Below are 6981 nucleotides of genomic sequence, written 5' to 3' on the forward strand. Positions count from 1 at the left end.
CTTGACATTGAGCCTCAATCCATATTGTAGGCTGCAGTCCTTGACACTCTGCAGCAGGCACTTCAGGTCCTCTTCAGTTTCAGCAAGCAGGGTTGTGTCATCCGCATAACGCAGGTTGTTGCTAAATCGTCCATCAATCTTGACCCCACATTTCTCCTCATAGAGCCCAGCCTCCCTGATAATCTGTTCTGCTATAGGACATACATTTTCACCCGTTCTTTTCCACCACTGGCTCTGTCACCCTAGGGGGTAAGGAGTTATGCTACAGACTGAAAGATAGGTAAGACAGTTTGAATCTACCACATCAAAGGAGAAAAATCAATAGTCTGCTTACATGCAGTTTATAACCTCTAAATTCTAGCATTTAGGGGACTCTCGTGGCTTCTTGTTGTTTGCAGATGAGTCAAAACTGACCCATAGCTGACCGTCCAGAAGGTAGTAAATCATGTGGAAAGAGATTGCCATTCCTCCTGCAGAGCAGCTGATGGATTCAAACTGTGTTCCTTAATAATTTTAGCACTCCTTCTTACCACTAGGCCACCAGAGCTGCACTATCAACCCAAAGGAGCATGGTACAAATCCACGAGTTGCTCCATTGGAGAAGAATGAACTGTCTCCTTCTATGATATTTACTGCCTCAGATAACCTGTTGAAGAGTCAGATATGAGTCATTTCCAGCTCACAAGTATATAACAGCATTGGCACAGTGGTTTAAGTGATGGGCTGCTAACTGAAATACTAGTAGTTCAAATATTTCAGCTGCTCTGGAGGAGAAAACTGAGGCTGTTTGCTTCCAGAAAGATTTATATCTTTGGAAGCCCTATGTGGTAGTTTTTTAGGAAAAGAACTCTAAAATGTAATAAAAAAGATTTGTTACAGTGGGCATCAACTCTGAGACAGTAAGTATATGTATTGCTATTTTAGCATTTTTATTAGCTCTAAAGACTTTCTCATCTATTGCTTTTCCTCTGGTCTGTTGTAGTCTGATTGCTGATTCTGGTAGAAGAAAAGCAGCCACCAAAGCAAAATTATTAAGCCTTTTTGTTACTGTAGAGGTATCCATCACAAAAAACTTTCCTGTAGTGACTATTGGATCAGAAAAGTTAATCAGTAACATTTTGTTAGAGTAAAAAATTGACTGAAACTAGGTATTTTGACAACAAAAAGATATCTGATGGTGCACAAAGAAGTGTTATATAAAATTAATACCTTTATAAGCTAAGATGATCCTTTATAAAAGGACACTTTGATATTTACATTTTGTATAAGTAAAGTGTGGATAATGAAGCAGGCACTGACATGCCTTTTTTTATTAGTAATTAGAAAAGAAATGCTCGCAGGAGCTGAACTATTTTATTTGATCGTAGATTCTTGAATTCTTAGCATTTTTAAGAAAGTTAATTTGATAGAACAAAAGTCCTCATTTTTCAATCTTATAATTCTTTTCTTGAATTAAGAATCTCATCAAGTAGTCATCTGTGTAAAGCACCAGGCTTACAAACAGAATTTATAGCTAAATAGAATGTTTAACAATAAGGTGTTTATACTTGCTGTTTCTTCCAGGATCCAAGAACCCTGTATCTACCATGCTGTCAAGACTTTTTCGAATGCATGGCCTCTTTGTGGCCTCCCATCCTTGGGAAGTCATAGTGGGCACAGTGACACTGACAATCTGTATGATGTCCATGAACATGTTCACTGGTAACGATAAGATCTGTGGTTGGAATTATGAGTGTCCAAAGTTTGAAGAGGTTAGTGAAATTAATTTGACATTGACCAAAGTAGTGTTTTTTATTTTGTAAAAAGTATCTCCTTTGTTATTTTTCTCTGTATAGAACAGAAAGAAACACTGTCTGGTCCTTCACCGTTGTCACAGCCATTGCAGTACTAGAGCCCAATGCTGCAGCCACTGTATCTCATTCAAAGACCACATAATAATTCTAACAAAAAGTTAGGAGTAAATTCTTTAATATTCATTAATTTACCTCAAATCTCTATTTATTTAGATATTATGGTAATATACAAGAAATAGCTTTGCATTTTCTGTATTAATGAGTGTAAATATTTGAAAAATAAAGCTTTTTTGGGTAACCTTTAGAAATTATTGTGACCATATATTGGCTTTATGCAGTAGAATATTTTAGAATCCAGGTTTCCATTTTTATTTATTTCATATTTGGTTTTGATTTGATATTATTATATTTCTATGGTCATAATATTTAAACTAATGATGGAAAATAATGATACATGCAAAATAAAACTGTTGACTGCTTTAAAAGCCAAAGGTATTGAAAATATTTCCTGTTGTTCCCTCTCTCTCAATAGGATGTTTTGAGCAGTGACATTATAATTCTGACAATAACACGATGCATTGCAATACTGTATATTTACTTCCAGTTCCAGAATTTACGTCAACTTGGATCAAAATATATTTTGGGTAATAATTTTATACAATACTTCTTTGTGCACTATCAGATTTGTTATCTTTTTGTTGTCAAAATACCTAGTTTCAGTCAAACATATGAAAATATGTATAGCTGAAGGTGTACTGTGTGGAGTCAGAAGTTTATTATTAAGGGTTAAACATTACATAACTTAAAGACAATAATCTAGAGGAAGAGAATATTGTTTCCTCTCAAAATATTATATGACACTAAATGCTATTATTTGTGTAATTGTGAAACTATATCATTTTATTAAATTTTGTCTTTTTAGGTATTGCTGGACTCTTTACCATTTTCTCAAGTTTCGTATTTAGTACTGTTGTCATTCATTTCTTAGATAAAGAATTGACAGGCTTGAAGTAAGTATTTATAGCAAAATTATTACATAATGTTTTAAAAGAATTTTCCTCCCATATTATAAAAGTAATATATAATTTTTCAAAGGTTTAGAAAATAAGGGAGGGAAACTTACCTATAATCTTAGATGGTGGTGGTGGTTGTTTTTACGTACCATAAAGTCTCCTGCAACTCATAGCGACCCTATGTACAACAGCCCTAAACCCTACTCTTTCCTGTGCCAATCTCACTGTCTCCAACACACCTACTGGCGTTACTCCAGTCACTGAATCAATCCATCTCACCGAAGGTCTTCCTTTTGCGCTGCCCCTCCACCCTCCCAAACTTGACATCCTTCTCCAAGGACTGGTCCTGCCTTGCAACATGTCCAGAGTATGTTAGATGAAGCTTCAAAATCCTTGCCTCCAAGGAGCAGCTTGATCTCAGCTTCTCTAGGACAAACCTGTTTGTTCTCCCAGCAGTTCATGTTATATTCAGTATTCTTTCTCTAGCACCACAGCTCAAAGACATTAGTTCTTTTATCCCTAGTTCAGCTTTCTGTTGCATAGCAAATAATTGCAAAAACAATGGCCTAGTGGGCAGAAAGTAATGATTCCAAGCCAAAGATGGATGACTTATGATCTGCGGCCCTTGGGCCTGTTTTTCACTGCTTTTGTTCAAACATACTTTTAGGTCGTATAGCCATGGTGTATCCAATTGCTGTACAGCGGTAACTTGTGGTTGCTGTGAAGCTGAACACTGTGACACTGATGTGGTGCCAAATGCGTTAATGGTTATGCATGGCGGACAGTGTTTGGTGGAGCTCCCCAGTTAAAACAAGCTTGGAAGCAGGAGTGGCATCCACTTCCATAATAGCGTGCCTCCAGAAACCCTATGAACCTGGAGAAGGGACGAAAGTCACACAAATATTGAGGACTTTCAGTCATAGGGTCGCTATGAGTCGCCTACGACTCGATTGCACTCAACAACAACAACAATATGACCTGGATCAGGTGCATTTTAGTCTGCAGACTGACATTGTTTCTCTTCAGTACTTTGGAGAGGTCTCTGACAGCAGACTTGACCAATGCATGCCTGTTAAAATTTTACCATTTATGCTTAATACTAGTTTATGATCTTTCCATGTTATTCTTGTTATGTGCCATGGTTTCAGAACCAACTCATAGCTGACACTCCAGCGGATTTGAGAGGCAGTAAATCGCATGAGAGGATCTTGCCTGTCTCTCCCACAGAGAGGATTCAAACCACTTGACTTTAGGTTGGCAGCACAGCTCCTTACCACTAAGCCACCAGAGCTCCTTTTTCCATATTAAACTATTATTTGTCATAGCTGTATTCTATTATAGAAACACATTATAACTTATTCCTCTAGCTTTACATAGGTAAGCTGGTTTACTTCATTATCATGAATATTGTTGTAGCTAAATCTTTGTTTATATTCATAGTCATTTCCTTACGATACGTTCCTTTGAATGGGATAGTGAATGTGCAGATCTTTAGAGCTCTGGACTGTCAGTTTACTCAGTCCTTCTACACATACTAATTAATGAAAAGGAAGATAGAGATATCCCACTTTTTCTCCCCCCAAACTTGAAACTTCAAATGGTCTTTATATTAATGGTGGCGCTGTGTGCTGCTGCAGCTCATAATAACCCTATTAATGATAGATCTAAACCCTGCCCTATCCTGTCCCTCCTCCATCTCTGACACACTTGAGAATGGATGTTCGCAGCCGTTTCTTCTCTTTTTTTAGTGTCTTCCAATCTGAGGGTTCTACTTCCAGTGCTATATCTAAGTGCCCCCTCTGTTTTCATAGATGTATTAAATAACAAAAAGTAAATGACTGCTCTTTCTTCCTAGTCTGTCTTAATCTGAGAGCTCTGCTTTAGTATAGTAACTGATAGCTATAAGAACAGCAACATGCAAATCACTTCCCCTATGTAAGAGTAGTATTTTTCAATAAAGATATCAGTGTTTTTATTTAAATTACATTTTTGCTGTTAAAATTTTTTTATCATATTTCAGTAAATAGTATGTTCAGCTTTGGGAATATCAAAGAAGTATAGGTTATAACTTCAAGTTTGCAGAAAGCATACGAGTCTGTGTGTGTGCACGCAGATCTGTTCTCAGTGTTTCTGAGTCGTACTTGATTCTACAGAGAACATGCTTATTTTTTTAAAATGGAGTTTTTGTAGTTTTTCCCCCTTTATTAAATGTTCCTAATCATCTGTTCTATTTTCCCCCCCAGTGAAGCTTTACCCTTTTTTCTGCTTTTGATTGACCTTTCAAGAGCAAGTACGTTAGCGAAGTTTGCTCTTAGTTCTAACTCCCAGGTAAGTTTTATTTACAAAACAGAAATGTGATTTTTTTTTTTCTAGCTTGTTTGTGTTAATAGAGTTTCTTGGTATCCCAAGATTTAAAAATGGTCCAGAATTTTTATTTTAATTGTCCAGTCCTAAGGTTGGTCTTTATAAATAGTGCCTCAGGAAAAGTTCTTTTCTATCACTTCTGGAATTTGGAATCTTCCACGTTTTTCTGTTTTCAAGATTTTGAGTAATTATGGTAGTATAACTTCCAGTTAAACAGGAGTGTCTTCCTGGTGAAGTACATCAGAGTATGTCAGGATCTAATAGAAGAAAGCCTCAATAGATGTCTTTCTAAACTACCTGCATTAAAACTAGCATTATTTCCCACTTACCGTGTTATCTTTGGGTTTAAACACTATAAAAAAAGCTCACAATTTCGTCAACATTTTTTAGCTTAGAGACTGATAAACAAAATACAAGAATTTTTCTCATTTAATTATTTGGTATTTAAATGACCTGATTGATGTACTCCCTCAAAAGAGGAATGTTCCCAAGAAATGTCCTATTCAGTGGGAATGGAAACAAGAATTCTCTCTTCTTACATTCTACCTTCTTTCTTTTTAAAAAAATCAATATTATCAATATCAATAATTTAGCAGATTTTTTTGCATTTTTGAACACTTGGTAGTCTTAATTGTATGTTTTTCTTTGTAAATTTGATTTTTGTATAAACTATAGCATTCTCTGCAATCATTTAAAAAATTATTTTGTTCTTTACTGTAATCAGTATGTTTGTTCTGTATTTTAGGATGAAGTAAGGGAAAATATTGCACGTGGAATGGCAATTTTAGGTCCCACATTCACCCTTGATGCTCTTGTTGAATGTCTTGTGATTGGAGTGGGTACCATGTCAGGTCAGTAATCAGTTTTTAATATATTAAAATATCAATATATAACAAAAGAGGAAAAACTCTTTAGATTTGCCATATTTAATTTTAAGTTCTTTCTTTAGCAATCTGATGTTACTCTTAAAATTTTTTTAATGCTATGAATGTGTAGATATAGCTGGTTTGTTTGTGTAACTGCAGGTTATTATTAGTTTCTTTCCCACTGTACTGCCATCTTCTCTCTGTGTCCCACTCTTAATGGCTTTTCCTTTAGTGTTTTTGTTATCTTTAACCAATATTGTAGTCCTGGGACTGCCTAGACAGCAACTTCTAGACCCTGCTTTTTCCTAGAGTAAATTAGTGTCTTATTTTCTTGTGACTTAATCGTCCTTTAGAAGATAATGTAAGAGAGTCTGAAATAGGTCAGGTCTGAGTTGAAAACAGCATATCAGTACATCTTAGCAAGTACCCACCATTAGTTTCAATGTAAGTATTTCTTCATCTTTATATAGGATGAAAATTATGACTTGGGATGAAAATTTACCAGAATGAATGTGCATTGTGATTATGAAGTTTTCCTAATCATTCACTCCTTTATTGCTATCAAATCAGAACCAATTCATTGCTAACTTCCACATTTATATATGCATATCTATATTATATAGGTTTTATACATACATATATAGAGCTCTGGTAGCTTAGTGGCAAGGAGCTGCACTACAATCTCAAAGGCACCTGATTCGAGGCCACCAGCTGCTCTGCAGGAGAAACTATTGACCAGAGAGTCAATTATGGGTTGGTACACAACAAAAACAATGCCCTGAGGATTAATTTTTCCGTTATCTAATCTGTGATTCAGTAAATATTTTGTAGAAACTATTTTGAAAGATAGGGTTTTCAGAGGCCTGCTATTTCAGAAGTGGGTGGCCAATCCTTCTTCCTAGTCTGTCTTAATCTGAATGTTCAGATTTAGAGGAGTATCTGACA

The 6981-nt window shown here is 35.7% G+C and overlaps 1 protein-coding gene across 1 annotated transcript in view; it reads left to right on the plus strand.

Annotated features, from left to right (window-relative positions):
* Positions 1–6981, plus strand: part of HMGCR (3-hydroxy-3-methylglutaryl-CoA reductase) — a 27497-nt gene that overhangs the window by 6345 nt on the left and 14171 nt on the right. The gene's annotated exons all lie outside the window — the stretch shown is intronic.

Source organism: Elephantulus edwardii, unplaced genomic scaffold (assembly GCF_000299155.1).
Source record: "Elephantulus edwardii isolate Elephantulus edwardi_28Jun2011 unplaced genomic scaffold, EleEdw1.0 scaffold00326, whole genome shotgun sequence".
NCBI lineage: Eukaryota > Metazoa > Chordata > Mammalia > Macroscelidea > Macroscelididae > Elephantulus > Elephantulus edwardii.